The sequence below is a fragment of the Sitophilus oryzae genome, unplaced genomic scaffold (genome assembly GCF_002938485.1).
Source record: "Sitophilus oryzae breed Bouriz unplaced genomic scaffold, Soryzae_2.0 scaffold_360_pilon_pilon, whole genome shotgun sequence".
Taxonomy (NCBI): domain Eukaryota; kingdom Metazoa; phylum Arthropoda; class Insecta; order Coleoptera; family Curculionidae; genus Sitophilus; species Sitophilus oryzae.
In genome coordinates, this window is record NW_022146930.1 from 204,412 (window position 1) to 225,841 (window position 21,430).

A 21,430-nucleotide genomic window follows, 5' to 3' on the forward strand; every position below is an offset into this window, starting at 1 on the left:
AGTAAATAATAGCAGTTTTAACAAAATCGGTGACATGACGAGAATCGCCAATTTTCATGACTATATGTTTGGAAAAAAAGTCAAAAAAATTACAATTTTTGGCTATTTTTTCCACATGTTTAAAGTCCTCAGAAATATAGTAATCATAGCCATAGAATTGGGAAAATTTCAGAATTTGTACGAAATTTTATGTCGATTCAGAATATATACACTTTTAAAAGTTTGGATATCTTGGTTTAATGATAAAATTAATTTTTTGGACCCATGTTTTGAGCTATTTTAGATGATAGTTAAAACGTCTCCTACATCTATTACTGTTCTCGTAAGACAACATTAATGTCCTATATTATCTTATTCTAAGCCTTTTAATTAGTAAATAATAGCAGTTTTAACAAAATGGGTGACATTGGTTAACAAAATCGGTGACATGTATGGAAAAAAAGCCAAAAAAATTATAATTTTTGGCTATTTTTTCCACATGTTCAAGGTCCTCAGAAAGATAGTAATCATAGCCATAGAATTGGGAAAATTTCAGAATTTGTACGAAATTTTATGTAGATTCAGAATATATACACTTTTAAAAATTTGGATATCTTGGTTTTATGATAAAATTAATTTTTTGGACCCTTGTTTTGAGCTATTTTTAATGATAGTTAAAACGTCTCCTACATCTATTAGTGTTCTCGTAAGACAACATTAATGTCCTATATTTTCTTATTCTAAGCTTTTTAATTAGTAAATAATAGAAGTTTTAACAAAATCGGTGACATTGGTTAACAAAATCGGTGACGTATGGAAAAAAAGCCAAAAAAATTATAATTTTTGGCTATTTTTTCCACATGTTCAAAGTCCTCAGAAAGATAGTAATCATAGCCATAGAATTGGGAAATTTTCAGAATTTGTACGAAATTTTATGTAGATTCATAATATATACACTTTTAAAATTTTGGATATCTTGGTTTTATTTTGGTTTTATGATAAAATTAATTTTTTGGACCCTTGTTTTGAGCTGTTTTTGATTACGGTTGAAACGTCTCCTACATCCATTACTATTCTCGTCAGACCGCAATGGTCCATATTTTCTTATTCTACGCCTTTTAATTAGTAAAAAATCGGTCACAACACATGACAAAAATCTTCTATTTTCATGACTAAACATATTAAAAAAAATTGGCCCCGGGAGGCACGTATAGCCGCCCGTACTAAAATATGTTAGTAAAAAGTTTTTTCATTTTCAGAGGTCTAAGGGGCCTACTCTGTATTGCATATGTATAGGGAAATTAAAATAACTTTGGTTGCACATTATAATACGCCCACCAGCAAACTCCATAAGACGACGCATGGTGTCATTGATGACGTGCAACGAAAGTTGTTTCAATTTCCCTATAGGTATGTATTCTTTTAAATTAAATATATACTTTAAAAAGATAAAAACAGCTGCTTAAGAAATATTTATTGGCGGTATCTTTATCACGTAAATCAATCTATTGAACGTTATTTTTGTTAATACCAGACTGGAGACTTTTTGATGGTATTAAAAATGCAATATATTTTCTTACATTAGACGACAGCATTTTTTTTATTATCATTGTCTCATGATTTCTCAATTTTTATTTCGAAAAATAAATGTTTCAATTTCGTCTGTGACACAGCAATAAAAAAATATAACCAATATAATTGCTATCATCAGAGAATAGACTAGACAACATTTTTTAGGGTAATAATAAAATACTGTTTTGTCTGTGATTGTCTTCAGGCTTCATTGATCTTAAAGATATCTAGAATAAACAAAAACACTTGATACTCTTATCTTCCTAAATTGTTATTTTTATTACATGCCTCTTTAATTATAAATAAACTAGCGTGTACCAGCGACTTCGTTCGCGTCGAATTAATCATTTGTAATGGTGATGATTATACCTATTCCTAAAAAAACTGGTGCAAAAAGATGTGATGAGTTTCGTTTAATAAGTCTGATGAGTCAAGTCCTAAAGCTGTTTTTAAAGGTTCTGCATAATCGAATCCGAAGAAAATGTGAGCTAGACATAAGTGAACAGCAAATGGGATTTCGCGAGGGACTGGGGACGAGAGAAGCCCTGTTTGCGCTATCGGTGCTTTTGCAGAAGTGCAGAGATCAACGAAAGGAGGTACACCTATGCTTCATAGACTACACGAAGGCATTCGACTGCGTCAACCACAGGGAATTGCTGAGCATCCTTGAAAGAAGAGGCCTGGATACCCAAGACCTGAAAATTATCCAAAAGCTATACGAACAACAAGTAGCGACAGTAAAACTACAGGACACTGAAACAACAGCAATACCTATCAAGCGTGGAGTTAGGCAAGGATGCGTATTGAGCCCTATGCTCTTCAATATGTACTCCGAACTAATATTTCGAAATGCGCTTGAGGGATCAGAAGACGGCATAAAAGTGAATGGCAGGCTGATTAACAACATGAGATATGCTGATGATACCGTCGTTATTGCAGACACCACTGAGGGCCTGCAAAGACTTCTTGATAGACTGTCCTCGGTGGGCGACTCAATGGGTCTCAGGATAAATACAAACAAAACAAAAGTCATGGTGATAAATAGAGATGCAAGACAGGCAACGGAGGTAGTCGTAGGTGGGACACCAATAGCAAGAGTCTCAAAGTTTAGATATTTGGGCAGTTGGATTAGTGAAGACCTAAACCCAGACATTGAGATCAGAGCTCGAATTGAGATGGCTAGATCAAACTTCCTAAAATTGCGGAACCTACTGTGCGATAAACGTCTCAACATCCATATAAAAGACAACTTCGTCAAGTGCTACGTACTTTCCACACTTCTCTACGGGGTTGAGTCGTGGACACTCAAAGTAAGCGCAATGAATAAGTTGGAAGCATTTGAGATGTGGGTATATCGCAGAATGCTGAGAATACCATGGACTGACCGTGTCTCGAATGAACGAGTTCTAAACCAAATGAACAAGGACCGAGAACTCCTCGACATAATAAAAAAGAGGAAAGCAGCCTATTTGGGCCATATCATGAGACATAGCAAGTATGAATTCCTTCAGCTCATCATCGAGGGTAAAATTGAGGGAAAGCGCGGACCCGGACGACGGCAATGCTCCTGGCTGAAGAACATCAGAGATTGGACAGGCCTGGACTCACATACTTTGCTGAGAAGAGCGAAAAATAGAGAGGAATTTGCCATGGTTGTTGCCGATCTTCACTGAATGGAGAAGGCACTTTAAGAAGAAGAAGAATGGTGATGATAAAGCAAGGCAAGAATTTCCATTAACATACAAACTGGATAAATTTTTCTCACATTTATGTCAGCATGAGAAAAAACAATATGGCGATATTATTATATACTAACTTGGTAATATTTGAGGGGTACCTAGTTTCATATCGTTGGAATTTGACTTTCGAAAAATCCGTTTGCCAAAAATAAGCTTTTTACGTCAAGCAGTTTAAGCAGACTCGTGGTTAAGAAATTACCCAACTTTTTGGAACACCCTGTATGATTTTTTAAAAAATTTCAAAATATGTAAAAAAACCAAATAAATTATGCTTGTCCAAGCGTTTTCCCGAAAGACTAACCGTTTTTTAAATAAGAAATATTGTAATATTTGAGGGGCGTTTTTACCCTCTTGGAATTTCAGATTCGAGAAACCCCTCCTTATCGAACCTCTACACCCCACAGTCAATCCGTTTGCCAAAAATCAGCTTTAAACGTCAAGCAGTTTAAGCAGAATCGTGATTACTCAATGGTCATATTTTATGAAACACCCTGTATAAATTTATAAAAAATCTTAAAATATGTAAAACAACAAAATAAAATATACGTGTTTAAGAGTTTTTCCGAAAAACTCACCGGTTTTTAAATAAAAAATATTTTAATATTTGAGGGATAGTTTTACCCCTTTAGAATTCGAGTTTCGAAAAATCCCTTCTAATCGAACCTCTACACCCTAAAGTCAATCTGTTTTCCAAAAATCAGTTTTTTACGTCAAGCGCTTTAAGCAGGACCGTGATTAATCAATGACCAGATTTTTCGAAACACCCTGTATACATTTTTAAAAAAAATTAAAATATGTAAAAAAACAAAATAAAATATACGTGTTTAAGCGTTTTTTCGGAAACTTGACCGTTTTTTAAATAAAAAATATTTTAATATTTGAGGGGTGGTTTCACCCTCTTGGAACTGGAATTTCGAAAAATCCCTTCTTATCGAACCTCTACACCCTAGAATCAACCTGTATGCCAAAATTGAGCTTCTTACGTTGAGTGGTTTGAGCAGGATCGTGATTAATCAGTATGTCAGTCACTTAAGGATTTTAAATAGTAGTATAGATGGTCCCAAGATGGTCCTCATATCTATAAGAGTAAACTTCAACAAAACATTACATTTCAAACTCGATCAGTTGTTAAAACTCAAAATCGATAGTAAATTGACAAATAATTGTTTTTCTATTAATGATTCGGTAGTTTTATATTCGTTTACGGTATCACAATAAAATGTTTCTTCCAAGAAATGAATACCTCTGATGACTTTCTAATCGGTTTAATAATATCAGCCGTACAAAGGTATATAACAATCTATCCTTGATAAAGTTTGTAAAAAATCTTTTCAAGTGTTTTTTATTTCTACTGTAATTCCTATATCTATCTAATCAAACTGGAAAATAATCGTTTAAATATTCAGTAAAATCGAACGACTGAATCAAATAAAAATTCTATATAAAACGTATTTATTTTTAATAATTATTTTTAGTAAAACATCAAAAAATTTTAAGATTAATTTGATATGGAGTTAAATATTTTAGTAAAGATAGGATTATTAATAATTTTGGATTAAAATACTATTTATTGTTTATTATACAGGGTTCTTTAGATAGTAGGTTCATTGAAAAACGATTTACAATAACAACTAAAGAAGGAATTAGGACAGTAAGCGAGGATTAAAATAGGGTATTACACAACATTTTTTCAGAAAATTAATATTTTCCGAGTTATTTAGGATTGAAAATGTAATTTTTCATCTAAAAACTGCATCTTTTTCTGTAATTTTTTAAAAATAACTCGAAAACCTTCCGTTTTATCGCAAAACTCATATAAAGCAAAGAGTTCATAGTTTCATAGTTGTCGATTTTCGAAAGAAATCAGTACATATATATTATTTCGTATATTTTTCATTTTATTGATTTTATGGAAAGCACTGTTCATTAAAATGTTGTATCCTATGTTGTAGGGCTTCTTTCTCTCTACAACTTCCTGTCTCACAATGTACCGTTTGTGTCCGGGAAGGGTTCATAGTTTCATAGTTGTCGATTTTCGAAAGAAATCAATACATGTATATTATTTCGTATATTTCTCATTTTATTGATTTTATGGAAACCACTGTTCATTAAAATGTTGTATCCTATGTCATAGGGCTTGTTTCTCTCTATAATTTCCTGTCTCACAATGTACCGTTTGTGTCCGGGAAGGGTTCATAGTTTCATAGTTGTCGATTTTCGAAAGAAATCAATACATGTATATTATTTCGTATATTTCTCATTTTATTGATTTTATGGAAACCACTGTTCATTAAAATGTTGTATCCTATGTCATAGGGCTTGTTTCTCTCTATAATTTCCTGTCTCACAATGTACCGTTTGTGTCCGGGAAGGGTTCATAGTTTCATAGTTGTCGATTTTCGAAAGAAATCAATACATGTATATTATTTCGTATATTTCTCATTTTATTGATTTTATGGAAAGCATTGTTCATTAAAATGTTGTATCCTATGTTATAGGGCTTGTTTCTCTCTACAGTTTCCTGTCTCACGATGTACCGTTTGTGTCGGGGAAGGGATCATAGTTTCATAGTTGTCGATTTTCGAAAGAAATCAATACATCTATATTATTTCGTATATTTTTCATTTTATTGATTTTATGCACTATTCATTAAAAGGTTGTATCCTATGTTATAGGGCTTGTTTCTCTCTACAATTTCCTGTCTCACAATGTACCGTTTGTGTCCGGGAAGGGTTCATAGTTTCATAGTTGTCGATTTTCGAAAGAAATCAGTACATGTATATTATTTCGTATATTTTTCATTTTATGGAAAGCATTGTTCATTAAAATGTTGTATCCTATGTTATAGGGCTTGTTTCTCTCTATAATTTCCTGTCTCACAATGTACCGTTTGTGCCGGAGAAGGGATCATAGTTTCATAGTTGTCGATTTTCGAAAGAAATCAGTACATGTATATTATTTCGTATATTTTTCATTTTATTGATTTTATGGAAAGCATTGTTCATTAAAATGTTGTATCCTATGTTATAGGGCTTGCTTCTCTCTATAATTTCCTGTCTCACAATGTACCGTTTGTGTCGGGGAAGGGATCATAGTTTCATAGTTGTCGATTTTCGAAAGAAATCAGTACATGTATATTATTTCGTATATTTTTTTGCTTAGAATTCATCCCTTTATTGATGTTTGCAGTTAAAATGGGTGATTTAGTTTTCATCCCCGAGAAGGGGTGAAAATGGTGAAACACCAGAACACCTCATTCCTGAGTGCGTCGAGATTATGGACTTTGGTATGACTGATATCAGAAATGGAGAACTAACCTCTATAAAACCGTCTCAGATACTGACTGTTTGGGCTTTTATCAACGCTCTGAGACTGTATGATAGTTAAATCTACAGTCTATTATCTCCTATAACCATCATTTTCTCTCCAATCAAAATATTATTTTCGTTTTCAGATTGTTAAATCAAAGATACTTTATTCTTTTCCCTATCCAACGTGCCATTATATAGAAAATACAGAAGCGTTATATCGGAGCATTATTCTCGTAGATCTTTGAAAGCCGAAGATTTCTTTATAACGAGTCAATTTTCTAAAGCATTCTTTCTGGATACAATTCCAAGACTAGCTAGCGGCGGCGCTCCTCTATTTTTGTTTGCGGTTTTCCGTTTAATAATTCATTGTCCCGGAACTGAAAAGGAGAAGGATTCCGGCATTAAATAATCTCCGGATTAATTTTGTGGTATTAAACCGGGTCTGGAATAAGCCATAGAATTATAACATAGCGTTTTGGACGGTTGCAATAAGCATTAATCAACAAACGACAGATTATATGAGATATAATTAGTTTATTATTCTATTTTAATAAATTAGTTGTAGAATGAGTAAGAGGGGGGGGGGTTAATCACTGCGACCTTAAAGATCTATTGTGCCCCCCTTCCTTGAGTCATCACACAATCTATAACCCATCATACCCCTGTTGTAGAGGGGACAGGGTATTTCCCATCCTCCTCTGACAACAGTTCTTCCTCCGAGGGTACACACCCTTCCACGGTTCGAGTTTGGCCCTCCGTGCCGCTCTTCACAGTCGAGGAGCTTGCCTCCGGCTGAGGAACCCGTGAGGTGGAGGCTGGAGGATCTGTCTCCATTTCTCCACCTCTTTAACTTGGTCTCTCCTTAGACCTGATACCGGTGTTGTCTCGTATCTATAATAGGGGATATGTCCCTCTTTCTCTATTGCCTCTTTGGATTTGAGGTCAATTCCTATTGTGAGGACCTGACCATGACCATCCTCCCTCGAATTGATGACTCGCCAACTCGATGTATATGCCTTGGATAAGGCTCAGCAGGTAGGTGGTGTCTTTCCCCTTGCTCCTCGGCAGAAAGACCGTTATGGCCCCCCCTTTAAGGATGTTTTCTCCCTTCACGGCAACCAGTTCCGGCCCTTGCCAATTTTTAAGCTTCGGTGCGATTTCCACCAACCAATTCGCCGATTCTTGAGATACACAATCTATGAGGATCATGCCCACCCGAAAGTGTTGTTCAGTAGACTCTTCTAGAGACGTTTGCTGGTCGGTGGTCAGAGCAACCTGTGGGAAATCCTTTGGCAGCACCGCTATTTTCACTTGTCCAGCAATAGCAGCAAAGCTGGTGATACGTCCCTGCTTGACTCCCGGTGTTGGACGGCTTTCCATCCTGGCTTTTTTCTCTCCATGCCGGAGAAGAGGTGAAGGGTTCTCGCTCCCTCTCTTGCCCTTTGATGGAGATGAGTCAGGTTGCTTCTTGGTTTCTTTACTCTCCCCTTTTCGGAGGAGTGTTTTCGCTTTTGCTTCCCCTGGAGCAAGTCCTTCGTGGAGAAGTCGGAGGTATCACCGTGCTTCTGCTCCGCTAAGACGTACTCTCAGAGGATCGTCTAGCCCGCCTAGTTGATCCAGGCCGGGTAGACGAAACGGTAGTTTATGTCGCTTATTGGGTCTAGAGGTAGGCTCCCGACCCTTGCTGGAGAAAGTGGTAGCTTGTGTTCCACTTGTGGAGGATGATCACAAACAAGTGTCAGCCACTCCTCCTGTAGTTTCCTTTGGATTTGGTCCCTTGGAACTTTCATTTGTTATGTTCCCAGTGTCGCTAGGGGGCTGCTCCACAGCTTCACCGGTGGTGTTTTTTAATACTAGATCTTATAGTATTCCCACGAGTCGCTAGGGATAGTCGGTCCATTTATAGAGAGCCCCGCATGCAGAAGTAAGGGGTAAATACAATGGCGTACCCCCTGATGCCCCAAAGTTGAGGCCAGTAATGGCTAGTCCTCTATCTAGCCACGCATCCCTTTGACCTGGTCCCCCATCCTAGGATTTAGGTTTTTGGTGAGGTTGTCTCCTCTTGGTCCAGGCTGTTAAGCCAAGATCCCCCCACACCCTCTACCCGCGAGACATGACCACAGTCAGTAGAGGGTGCCTGGTATGGCGGACAGGGGTAGCCCCGTCCGGCATCGTTATATGTCTTGGTGCAATTCACTGGCCACGACACTACAGCCAGGGACAAGACAATGGGATGCTTTTTAGACCGAGCCAAAGAGAGTGCTAGAGGAGATTCCTCCAACACCTGACAAGGAGCTTCCCCACCAACGACAAGGTCTTACATCTCCTAGGGGAAGACATCTCCTAGGGGAAGTCATTTCCCCTACTCATTCTACATTCTACACTGACTGGCACGAAAAACGGACAACTCAATATACAGGGTGGTCCAAACTGTGTTCCGAAAACTTCGACAGCAGATAAAAAAAAGTTCGTATAAATGTATGTCCTAAAATGCTTAGTTTCGGAGATATAGGGTGTAGAAGTTTCATTTTTATTTCTATAACGTTAAGTAACGTCAACATTTGGATGAAAATTGGTGTCTGGGAGTTTTTTCACATGATAAATTTGATTTTGATGTCAATATGACTCCCATTTGTAAGGGGCGCCAACTACATGTGTTTTAACTGTTTTGAAGAGTAATAACTTTTCGTCCGTGCCTGTATAAAACTACTGAGTGAAAAATATACATCTCCGAGACTTTTTACATAAAAAATGTCTCTTGGTAAAAATCGCTAGAAGCAACCGTTCTTAAGATACTTAGAATGGAAATAGTCAATACATATCATTATTACAAAAAATAAACACTTTAAGTAGATTCTAATTTGACTGAAATAATAAATTTGGTAAATTTTTATTTTTTTAAATTAATCATAAATTTTTCTATTTTTGGTAAAATTAAAGTAAGAATATGAAAATGTTACTTTTGTGCTAATTATACAGTATGTCTTTACAAGAGGAAAGGCTTTTTTATTATTGACATTTTAAAAAACTGCATTTTTCATATTTTTTTTATTTTCTCTAAAACGGTATGGAAATTTGGAGAAGCACAAACGGGATTAACTATTTTAGAACAAGGATGTTTTTTTATAAAGAATGCATTTTTCTGAAAATGTCAACAATAAAAAAGTTGTTTTCCTCTTGTAAAGACAACCCGGGGACATACTGTAGACAATCGAATATTATAAAAACTTCAAAAAAATTGAATTTTAAAACTGGTATGCGATATGTTTAAAGACATAATCACTTTAATCCCTTTGAGACAAAATCTGACATAATATTAATACTAGGCATTTATAAAAAAATAAGCGTGTTTGTTCTTAATGAGTAGAATTAATAACTTAAAAAAAACAGTAATTCCAGTTTTTTAATATTAAAAGAAGTCTATATTTTTTCTTACATCAAACCAATAGTCAAAAAGAAATATGATACAAGTTAATACAAATGCTAAATAGCTATTTATGTTGCGAAATGAATATGTTTTAAGCACGGGACACAAAATTGTCATACAAGATTTTTTGTGAAAGTGGATAATTTGAGATTTTCATGCTATTATTATTATTTATTTTTAAACATTTTTTTAAAATGTTCTGGTAATCGGTTTCTAAGGCATTGTTTATGCATTGTTTAATGACAAAATTCTGTCAGGTTCGAACGCCGCCGTATTTTCTACAAAGTTTTGTGAAAAAATGATTGATAATGACGAGTCTTTGGCTATTCAACAAGCTGCTGAAACTGCGCTATCCACGTTAGTACTCGAGAAGTCGAAAAACATATACGAGACAACCTACAACAACTTTGAAACCTGGCTCAAAGAAAAACATGTTGAGAATTTCACAGAAAAGGTATTGCTAGCCTATTTCTTGAAGTTATCTACTACCTTAAAAATCTTAAAAAAATCGAGAATTTTAAGAAAAGAAGACATAACTCGTTTTTTGTTGGAAGCCGATGATAAAACTTATTTCCTGACAAAAGTTTCATTGATAGTGGGACTTGCGGGAGCCTGCCGGCGTATCGAATTTACAAATCTGCAGCTGTAAAATGTTAAAGATGAAGGACAATGCATTCATGTCATTATTCCATTTACATAGCATTGTTCCTAAGTCTTCCAAATCCACAACAATACACTGGACATTGTTTCCGTAGATCGTCTGCGTCGTTGCTTGCAGATTCAGGAGTGTATTTATAAACTGTTAAAAGATATGGTGGTTGGCGCTCTAACACAGTGGCAGAGAGCTATATAGAAAATTCCAAAGAAAATAAGAAAAAAGTGTCATGTAATATTTTAGACTTCCAAATGACAATGTTGAATGTGTCATAATGACATTGTGGTAGATTAACGTTATTTGTTAAATAGTGGCATCTTTACTATATTGCTTATTAGCAAGTTCTACACAGATATAAATCTTTACATAACATTTTTAAATTACATGATGAGATAACCCGAATTACCGATTCCACTTTATAAAGTACAATAAAACAAAATACAAATAATTACTTAAAAACTATCTGGAGATAATGTCATTTCGAGTTATCAAAAGATAAATAAAAATTTATTATTCACAATTATCCGAGATAAAACTATAAAGTGCTTCTTTTCCCACTATGGAAAAATCTAAAATTTATTTATATCTCTTTGTTCGTAATTTTTTCTAAATCTTTCAATAGTTAGATCAAGATCTTTGAATTTAAACAATTGTCTTTTAAAAATTAACAATTAATATGAGTGACATTAAAAATTTGCATTATTTTTTAAATGAAAAATAATTGTATTTTTGTAATTATTAATACATATTGGACAATATGAATGCATTTTTATACATAATATGTAAATGGGTTATCTCGTAATACACTTATCGATAGTTATCTTTTCAATTATGATTATGTGCGTCATAATAGGAACGGTGAATTATTAATAATATCTACTTCATTTTCGTATTTATTCAACGACTTATTTACAAAAACACTCTGATCAAAAAGTTTTCCTTCATTAAAGGCTCGTATCACAGGTGCCATGAAAGCATGTCCAACAGCAGCAAAGGAGGTCATTCTAGACCTAATACCACTGCACTTTAAGGTCCGTAGTTATGCCAATGCGACAATGATTAGAATGGTCATTGGCGGAAGCAGTAATGAGAGAATTTTTAGGTTAGGTTAGGCTTGGAACACCCTCAAAAAGAAAATTCCACTTCTCCAACTCCCAGTGGATGACATACCAAGAATTTCCAACTTTAAGAAGCACCTCACTGTAGTATTGAGTAATAAAAAGGATTGGAAGGAAGAAACGCTTACTCAGCATGTAAAAGACCATACCATAACGTGGTATTGTAACGTTTTAGTTCGTTACATGTCTTTTTTATATATGATATATATGATGTCTGGCGTATCGTCATCGGATTCCGTATCGTTCAGGCCTGATAATGTATTTGGCAAGCTTGGCGTAATTTTTACGTTCCCTAGTCGCCAACCCTGCTATCGTTTCACTGTTCTGTGGAGGCGCGCGCTGTCAACTCTCCGCGCTTAACCTCACTTTTGCAAATCCCGGCTTTTAGAAATGGTGATTATTTAAATCTTGCTGTATAATCTGAATCAGCTGCCATTTCGAAGCAACAGGTAAAGATGAAATATTATCCTTTTAGATTCGATATTATTACTGCATAATTTTAGGGTAGAGTTTTGGATGTCCCAACCTAACTTGTATTTGTATTTTGCTGGCACGTTGGCGTCCCTTTTTTTTTGTCCTCCAGAATATCACATGGAAGAAAGGACATGTTCTTTATTATTTAGTGAGCCCTCCGAAGTAATTCGAGGTAGGTTCATTTTGTTTATTAGACCTTGTTTGATTTTAATCAAGAGTTTCGTATTTTTAGGGTCCAAGGTACGGACTATTTACAAGGTACGGGCATTATCCAAGGTCCTAGTAGTATCCAAGGTACGGGTAGTGTTCCCCTGTACCGTTGTCTTATGGACGGACTGTGTCCAAGGTTATGGTCCAAGCTTATGGCCCAGGTTACGGACATTATCTAAGGTCCTAGTAGTGTTCCAAGGTACGGGTAGTGTCCCCTTATTGCCACAGTATGGATACAGCGTAACCCCACGCTGCTTCGCTCCCATTTCTAAGCCTAGTCAGTAGCTACGACTGTATTGATTTATGGTGTCCTCAATCTGGCCCCTTTTGTTGTTTTGGCCAACAGGATCGCCGATAGACAGTACAAAGATATGAGCCCACCTCACGCTGCTACTGTTTGAAGCAAGGTTACATAAAGAACAGCTAAGTGTAGATTTAAGTTCTAGTTTTACATTTAACATCTAAAACATTTTCAATCTTAAACAATAACGTACATCTTAAGTAATATCGTACAGACTATGTTTAGTGGTTAGATTAGATAGATATTTAGTACAATTCTTAACATCACTTTTGTTGACATATAACTACTATAATAATTATTAAAATGCTATTTACCATCACAGTCCATCTTGAATAAATCTAGTCATTAGTTTTAAGTAATATACAACTGTGTTTTCTTTCTCTGTACATGCCTGGCGCCCAATATCTATATTTTTTTGTTTATTGCTATTGATTAGTTTTCTCTCTAGTGAAATACCTTATCCATGACTGCTCTCCGATGAAAAGCTGCCGTTCGCAGAGGTAGTTGTTTAAAAAAACGCTACAATATACTGATACTTTCAAAACCAAAGCAGGGACAGGGATAGGAGTATTTAGGCCGAAAACTAAATACTCCGAAACAATGGGCACCTACCCCAGTATCCTTCAGGCAGAAATTTACGCTATCGAAAGATGCGTACAATTTATCTTAGATAGGAACTATCGAAGACAGGAAATTGCCATCCTATCCCATGTGATCAACTCAGTAACCATCAATTCGAAGTTGGTCAAAGAATGCCTAGAGCAGCTCAACAAATTAGGCAAAGAAAATAAAGTTCTCCTTCTGGATGTAATCACCAAGAGATAGATGAAAATGAAAAAGCAAATGATCTAGCTAGGAAAGGATAATTATAGTAATGAAATATTAGTCATTAGCAATAATTAGTCATAAAATAATCATAATAAATTAAAATATAAACCGCAGAATTCAGGAGAACCATCTGGTGATTTTTTAAATATTTCTGAACACTGGCAGTCAGATAATTAAAATATGACTAGAGATTCTCAGAATTTCTCAGTCTATAAAATAACTTGTTCTGATAAATGGCATTACATTTTTCGTTTGCTTTTTAACTAATAAATGATAAACTTTATATTTGGTGAGCGTTGCTTAAATTTTTATTTATTAAATAGATTAAATATTTGCACAAAACTTTGCATATATATTTGTAAGAATTGCATAAACGCAACTTTTGCTTAGTCTGTCATTTATGAATAACAGGAAAGGTGGAGTACCAGTAATCAATAATTGAGATACGAATCAACTCGTTTGATCAATCAACATCATTAGTCGAGTTTAGACGATCATTAGACCAGTCGGTACGTTGTTTTAAATAGGCCTAGATGGAAATAATTAGGGGCAAGCTGAATTATTTTTTATTTTCTTTGTTTTGATGTACTGAATGATATAGTCTGTGAAACGAATTACTTTGAATTTGACAGTTCCCGCGGGCTTTTCTAGTGTTAATTTTATTAGGTTAGCAACTTGCGGCCATGCTGACTCAATGCCGTCTCTAATAGAACAGCCTCGGTGAGAGATTTATGACGTCACGCTAATTAACTACTACGGATTAATAAATATGTTGTAGAATACATGGAAAACATAATAATTCCTCGTATTTATGGTTTGTATTTTAAAAATGATATAGTTTACATGAAATATACATAATATACAGTCCAACCGAAGATGCGGCTCGCAAAGGGGCGGATACAGAAATTAATTTTAGGGGGGGGGCCAAAATAAAAAGCAATGTAGAATATGCTTTTTAGGGTACCATTTTTACCCAAAAACCTAATATTTTACACAATTTCCAGATTTTAGGGGGGGGGCGGGCTCCATGGCCCCCCCCTCTGTATCCGCCACTGGGCTCGCATGCACTCATTTCGTACATACCTACAAGTCCAAATATGGTACGGTAACGAAAAAATACCCACTGACTCGGGTTGGAAGCAGTCGTCCAATGGACTTATATCGATTCCTATGCTGCAAGACGCCGCTCCCCAAGAGTTATTGAAGATGATTTCTTGTAAATGCATAAAAGGTTGCAACGCAGCCTTCAGCTGCAGAAAAGCAGGATTACACTGTTCGGTAGTGTGCGGTTCGTGCCAAGGAAAAGCGTGTTCAAATTCTGAAATAACTCTAGAAGATCCAGGGGACGACGAAGAAATCGATTCTCGATTAGAAGAATTAATGACCAACGAAAATATCGAAGACATAAACATTGAACAAGAACCAGATGAACAGCTTGATGAAGAATATATTGATGAGTCAATTGATCAACCTTCTACGTCAAAAAAAAAGCAGACGGTGAAAATACATACTTATAAAGCATGTCATGTCATATGGATATAAAAATAGAACATTTGCAACGGCAAGAAAAAGTGGATTAGGCCTATAGGGGTGGATTAGGCCTATAGCGAACTTAAAAAAAGTGCGCCGAGTGCTTTACTGCCAGGTGGTGTGGAAACGAGCACAAGAAAAACACAAATTTGCACTGGCAAATTATTCAAATTTACATAGAATCAGTTTCTCATGTTAAATGAACCGCTAGAAAATATATGCTTTGTATTTAAGCGCCTGTATCTCCTTAACCTGTTCATGCACGAAATCGGTGAATAGGATCTTTTTTGTAGAGAATTTAAATAGCTTTCTTTTTGGTCTCTTGTAAATTTTCTGTATAGTGCACCCAGACCGAGTTATTAAAAAAAAAAAACATACAAATGTCATAATTTGACAGGATTTTCCAATATGGCAGCCAAATCCGGAATCGATAGACCGTGCAAATTTAGTAGAGTATTCAACAAAGAGAATAAGTGTTATTGCAGCTTGCCCCTAATTAAACGCGAAAGCATAGCGTAACAGACTTTTAAAATTTTAAAAAGGTCTAATAGATCAATCAATAAAAATAATAAGTATTGGTTATTAATCGATTTTAATGGGATTTCCAAATTTTATCAATTTCATTTTACAATAAATGTATTTAAATACTTGGAACATTCAAAATAATATAGTTGCATACAGTTTAGATGCCATTCTGATATTTAGTGAGGTATATCGCAATTTCAACAGTGAATATTTTTTAATTTCTGTTACTAAAACCATTGTTTAACTGTCATTTCCAGAGCTCGCTCGATTTTAATCTGCATCATACGATACAGTATTTTTAAATAGATTATTTATATAATTTGTGATATTGAAGCATTATTCAACGTTATTTATTAACAATAAATTAAGATTTGCGAATATTTGACTTTATTTTACTTGACTTGATACTAATGAATTACTTAATACAATTATTACCAGTAAAAAAATAGTTATTAAGTCTGTGTTTACACTGTATCGCTTTTGATATACAGAGTGGTCGAAATTGTATTGTTTTAACAGAGAAAAACGTATTTTCTGACTAGATAGAGTAACGCCAATTCTGAGACTATTTAAATGGGTCTTTTGAATTTTTGACCACTTTCAAAATAAACCATAAGTTTTTTATTTCGCGGAATAATAAATTTGTGTAAAAACACTCAAGGGTATTTTACAACCCATTGGCGTAATCAGTTTTATAATAATTGTCTTTTTGTCAGTAATATATAAATATACAGGGTGTTTCAAAACAAATGCGAAAAACTTCAGGGGTGATTCCTTGTTCAAAATAAAAGGTAGTTTGCTTCATAAACGTTGGGTCAAAAGTCAACCATTAGGGAGATATTGCGGTACAAAGATGGCGGAAAAATAATGTTTTTATTTTTTATCTTAAAAACGAAAAGAGATAGACTAATTTCACTTTTTTAAAATGAGTGGAAGGGGTTGAAATAAACTACCCTTATCATTCTTGTTAACGAAATTTAAAGAAAAATCTTATCAAACACATGCAAAAAAATAATTTGGATAGCTTAGTTTGTTTAGACACTTTTTTATCTCTTGTGTTTTTTTGGTAAAACTCACCGATTTGAAATTAAAAAAATAAAATGTAAAAGCATTACATGTCAGGACAAAAACATTTTCTGATAATGAATCTAGTGGGCTGCTGTAATTTTTTAGAAAAAATCTAGTCGGCCGCTGTTACTTTTTAGGATGTTCCTAATATTTTTTCATTCGACATTACTCTACTGCAATACGTTATTATCTAGATGATTATTATTATCGTTATTATCACTAGATTCTTAATCTAAAAATGTTTTTTGTCCTGACATGTAATGCTTTACATTTTATTTTTTAATTTCCAATCGGTGAGTTTTATCAAAAAAACAAAAGAGGTAAAAAAGTTTCTAAACAAACTAAACTACCCAAATTAAAGCATTTGCATGTGTTTGATAAGATTTTTCTTTAAATTTCGTTAACAAGAATGATAGGGGTAGTTTATTTCAACCCCTTCCACTCATTTTAAAAAAGTAAAAAAATTACCTGAAAGTGTGTTTTCATAACAGTAATGCTTCCATAAAATTTCATTAGTCTATCTCTTTTCGTTTTCAAGATAAAAAATAAAAACATTATTTTTCCGCCATCTTTGTACCGCGATATCTCCCTAATGGTTGACTTTTGACCCAACGTTTATAAAGCAAACTACCCTTTATTTTGAACAAGGAATCACCCCCTAAAGTTTTTCGCATTTGTTTTGAAACACCCTGTATATATATCTTTTTTTAAATGTAAATTATAGTTGGTTATGAACTTATGAAAAATATTGGTGTTTATAGCCCTCTCCAACGATATACAGGGTGAGTCTAATAATTTATTCAGGTAGATCTCGATGAAAGAAACATATTTTTTCTTTTTCGTTTTCCAAGTAGGTAAGTTCAAAATAACCGAAATGTTTTTACTTTGAAAATTTAAAAAAAATGATTTTTTTTGCTTAGATTTTGAGAACCACTGGAATTTTTCTGGATTTTTTTTTTGTAATTCTAACCTACTACCTTTGTTACCTGATTATCAAGATATTATTATGTTTTTAAACTAAACGTTTTTTTTCGAAAAATACAATTTGTACAAAAATTTCATCGGGTTTCTGAGGTCGAAATATACGATCCCTAAAAATATTTGCACTTATTTAAGACTCTCCCGGTATAGTTGTGGATATCTATTTCCAAAATTGAAGGATATATATAATAGGTGTTTTTTTTCTTTATATCATACTTTAGTAAAAAAGGTGTACAAAATAATATTTACACGTACTCACCTTGAAAATCAATCCAAAGGGGGAACCAAAAACTTAAAAAAATCACTATATAACTCAATATCAGGCTACCACACTCTTTTGTCACGTATACGTACTCCAAACAACTCTGACTAGTTTCAAATTTAGTTGTGACTTACTTACAAAAAATTCATCAGCAAATAGAAGAGATAAGACACAATGATAACTTGTTATCGGGCCATTTTTATTAAGTGCAAAACAATAGACATTTACCGTTGTTTGTGATTACACTCGAAACGCAGGTCTGTAACAAAAATAATAATCAGTTCTGGATAACCAGCTGAGTTATTATAAAGTATTATATTATGACATTAGATGAATAAAAATTCGTATATTTATGTTAAATTTAAAAAAAAATAAAAAAAACTTTTTCAAATACAATTTTTCAATTCGGTCAAAAAATTTTCGTAATTTTTCCAATTTTCAAGATGCTGCCAGACTTATTTGCCAATTTCGTAAATCACCCAGACTTGCTTTAAAATAAGGGTTGCTGACATCAAAAATCTGTCAAAATTTTGCATCCGCAAATTTTCAGCTAAACTGACTTTCCTCCATTTGAGATGTGCTATAGTCTGTCCAACGACAAGATCCTTGACAGTGATATATGTGTCTGTCATGTTAATTTTAAAGTAGTTTATTTTATTTTACAAAGAAATAAGTTGGTACAACTGGAACGCATAGCAGGAAATTAATAAGTGATTACTTCAAAAAATTATGAAAAAAACTGTATAAAACTGAAAAAATGTAATCGAGTTATTTTATTAAAAAAAAAACGATATGTGTTAATATAAAACAAACAAAAACAAAACACCACATACCGGAAAAATATAAAAAAAGAACTGTTTCTTACTTTCAAGCTTCAAGAAACTTCCCGCATTTATTATTATATTTATCAACATAACTTATATACAAATACAAATTTATTATATTCCACAGGAATAAATAAAACAACATAAATAAAACAAACTATTTTATTAACAATAACACTTACCAAATTTTATACCTTAAAGGTTGATTAATTAACTTTAATCTTAATTTTTTTAAACCAGTACCTTTTGACATTATTTTTCTGCAGTACTAAAATCCATTATTTACCTATCGTGTGATGTCGATATTTTACAGCTACTAACAGTAGTATTTTATATGTTTAGTACGATCCTTGTAGCATAATATACGAGATGTACTTATCTACGACGAGATGGTATACAAACTTTATTGATGGTAACTTTATTGGCGTATAAGACTTTCTGCCTGGGCACCGAGTATTAGCTATAAACTGTGCTTCTCTCGATTTTTCCTCCACTTGACTTCAAAAGACACAAAACACACGTAATAACACGAATCAAAATGCATCATCTTCCAAAACGCAGATATTTCACATAAGTTGACACAAAATTATAACCTATAATTTGGCAAGACTTTGAGAAGCCTCAAAATTCTAAAGGCGAGTTCATACGCATCGGCGTCGTTCATCCTTCCGTCAAACCAATAAAATTGAAATATGATCTGTCATTTTTGAAATAAACCAATAAAACTGGTTAAAAACAACAAGAGATGACGTATGACGGATTTATATTTAAACCCATCCATAGTTAACTTAAAAAATATTAGAATTTTTTTTAGTAAAATAAATAGATTGGTATGTGACGTCATCTGCTTTTCTTCTATCATTGTCTGTCGAAATCTTACCTGAGAAAAAAAAAACAGATTATAGACTGTTTTCCTTAATAAAATGATTTATTTGAATAAATGTTAACTATTTATGACTGGAAAAATAAGTGGACTTTTTTTAATATTATTTAGAAAACCCAGACGCACAAATTGTCATTTAATGTCACCCTCCGAAGAAACTATTATCAATGCCTCCTGGACTAATACGTTAAATGTCAAGCAAGGGAAAATAAGGGTTACGGATTTCAAAAATCTGACAAATTTCTGCTGACTGACTTTTCTCCATTTGGGATGTGCCAGACTGTTTTCCATTAATAAAATGATTCACTTTAAGAAATGTCAAAAACTTATGACTGGAAAAATAAGTAGGCTTTTTTCATTTTATTTGTAAAACCCATCCGAAATTTTTTTAGCAGACTCACAATTAATGTCACCCCCCCATCCGAAAAAAGGATTATACACACACCGGAAAAGTCTAGGGATATTACAATTTTATCCCGCCATCGTCAGTAATTTTATTATTTGGATTTCTGATATAATAAAATTAAAATAAACAAATAGTTTACAGGACGTATTGGAAATAAAAATGCGAAATTTACCGAATTTTTCAAATTTACCTTGATTTTTATTGAACTCAAAAAAATACACACATTTTTTTTATTCTGAACTGTGAATTAAAAAAAAAGATAAAACCATTTTTACTTAATAAAGGGTATGGCCTCCTCTACTGTTCATTACAGCCCTATATCGTCTCTCCATGCTCCTGATCAGGTTGTCGATCTCTTCTTGAGGTACAGCCTGTCACGCTGCCTTCACGGCCCGAACCTGATCCCTACGAGTTTCACGAGGCATAGCCATTCTCAAAATTCTTCTTTGGACCGCGTCCCATACGTGCTCGATGGGGTTGAGGTCAGAAGATTGTGCCGGCCAGGGTAAGATGTTTAATTCATGAGCATTGATAAACTCACTTCCCACTCTGGCTGTACGAGGCCGTGCATTGTCATGCATGAGAATGAAGTTTCTCCCAAAATCATTGGCATATGGTAACACGACAGGTTCAAGAATTAAATCACGATATGTGATTCCTGTTAGAAACCTTTCAAGAAAAACGAGATCGGTTTTTCGGCCTAACTGGACTCCTCCCCAGACCATAACTGTTCCACCTTGATAAGGGTGCACTTCCTGAACATGATCCAACCGAATAAGATTTCCCGGTTCTCTCCATATCCTAAGCCTTCTCGAATCCGGATGAATTCCAAAGCGTGACTCATCCGTGAAGAGAACATTGGCCCATTGTTCATTCGACCACTGAACATGATCTTGAGCCCACAAATATCGTACCTCTCGATTTCCTCTCGTTAAGGGTTGAGCTCTCCAGGGGCGTCTGCTTCTTAAGTTGACCTCTCTTAATCTATTGCGAACAGTGTCAGGACTAACGGTTACATTATGTGTTTCCTGGAGAATTAAACTAAGCTCTGGTGCTGTAAGAGTCGGTCGGCGTCGAGCATTTAATTGTAAAAAATGATCTTGCTGAGGGGTAGTAATACGATGTCGCCCTGTGTGCCTTTCAGCAACATCACCACTTTCACGATAGCGTGCACTTAATCGCGATATTACACTTTGCGTTGTATTTAATGCTCTAGCTACGTCGATTTGGCGCATTCCAGCTTCGAGCATACCCATGGCCCTTAGCATTTCGTCTCTGTTAAGATGTCTACGCTCCATAATGTCGTTTAATACTAAACAGAGTTATTTGAATGAATT

General features: G+C 34.3%; 2 protein-coding genes across 5 annotated transcripts in view; one reads left to right on the forward strand and one right to left on the reverse strand.

Annotated features, from left to right (window-relative positions):
* LOC115885080 overlaps positions 1 to 18,116 on the reverse strand; it is a 28,970-nt gene extending 10,854 nt beyond the window's left edge. The window contains exon 1 of the mRNA XM_030903851.1: positions 17,978 to 18,116. The gene's annotated coding sequence lies outside the window, so the exon portion shown is untranslated. The remainder of the gene's footprint in view (positions 1 to 17,977) is intronic.
* Positions 1 to 21,430, forward strand: part of LOC115885079 (probable G-protein coupled receptor CG31760) — a 204,491-nt gene that overhangs the window by 83,963 nt on the left and 99,098 nt on the right. The gene's annotated exons all lie outside the window — the stretch shown is intronic.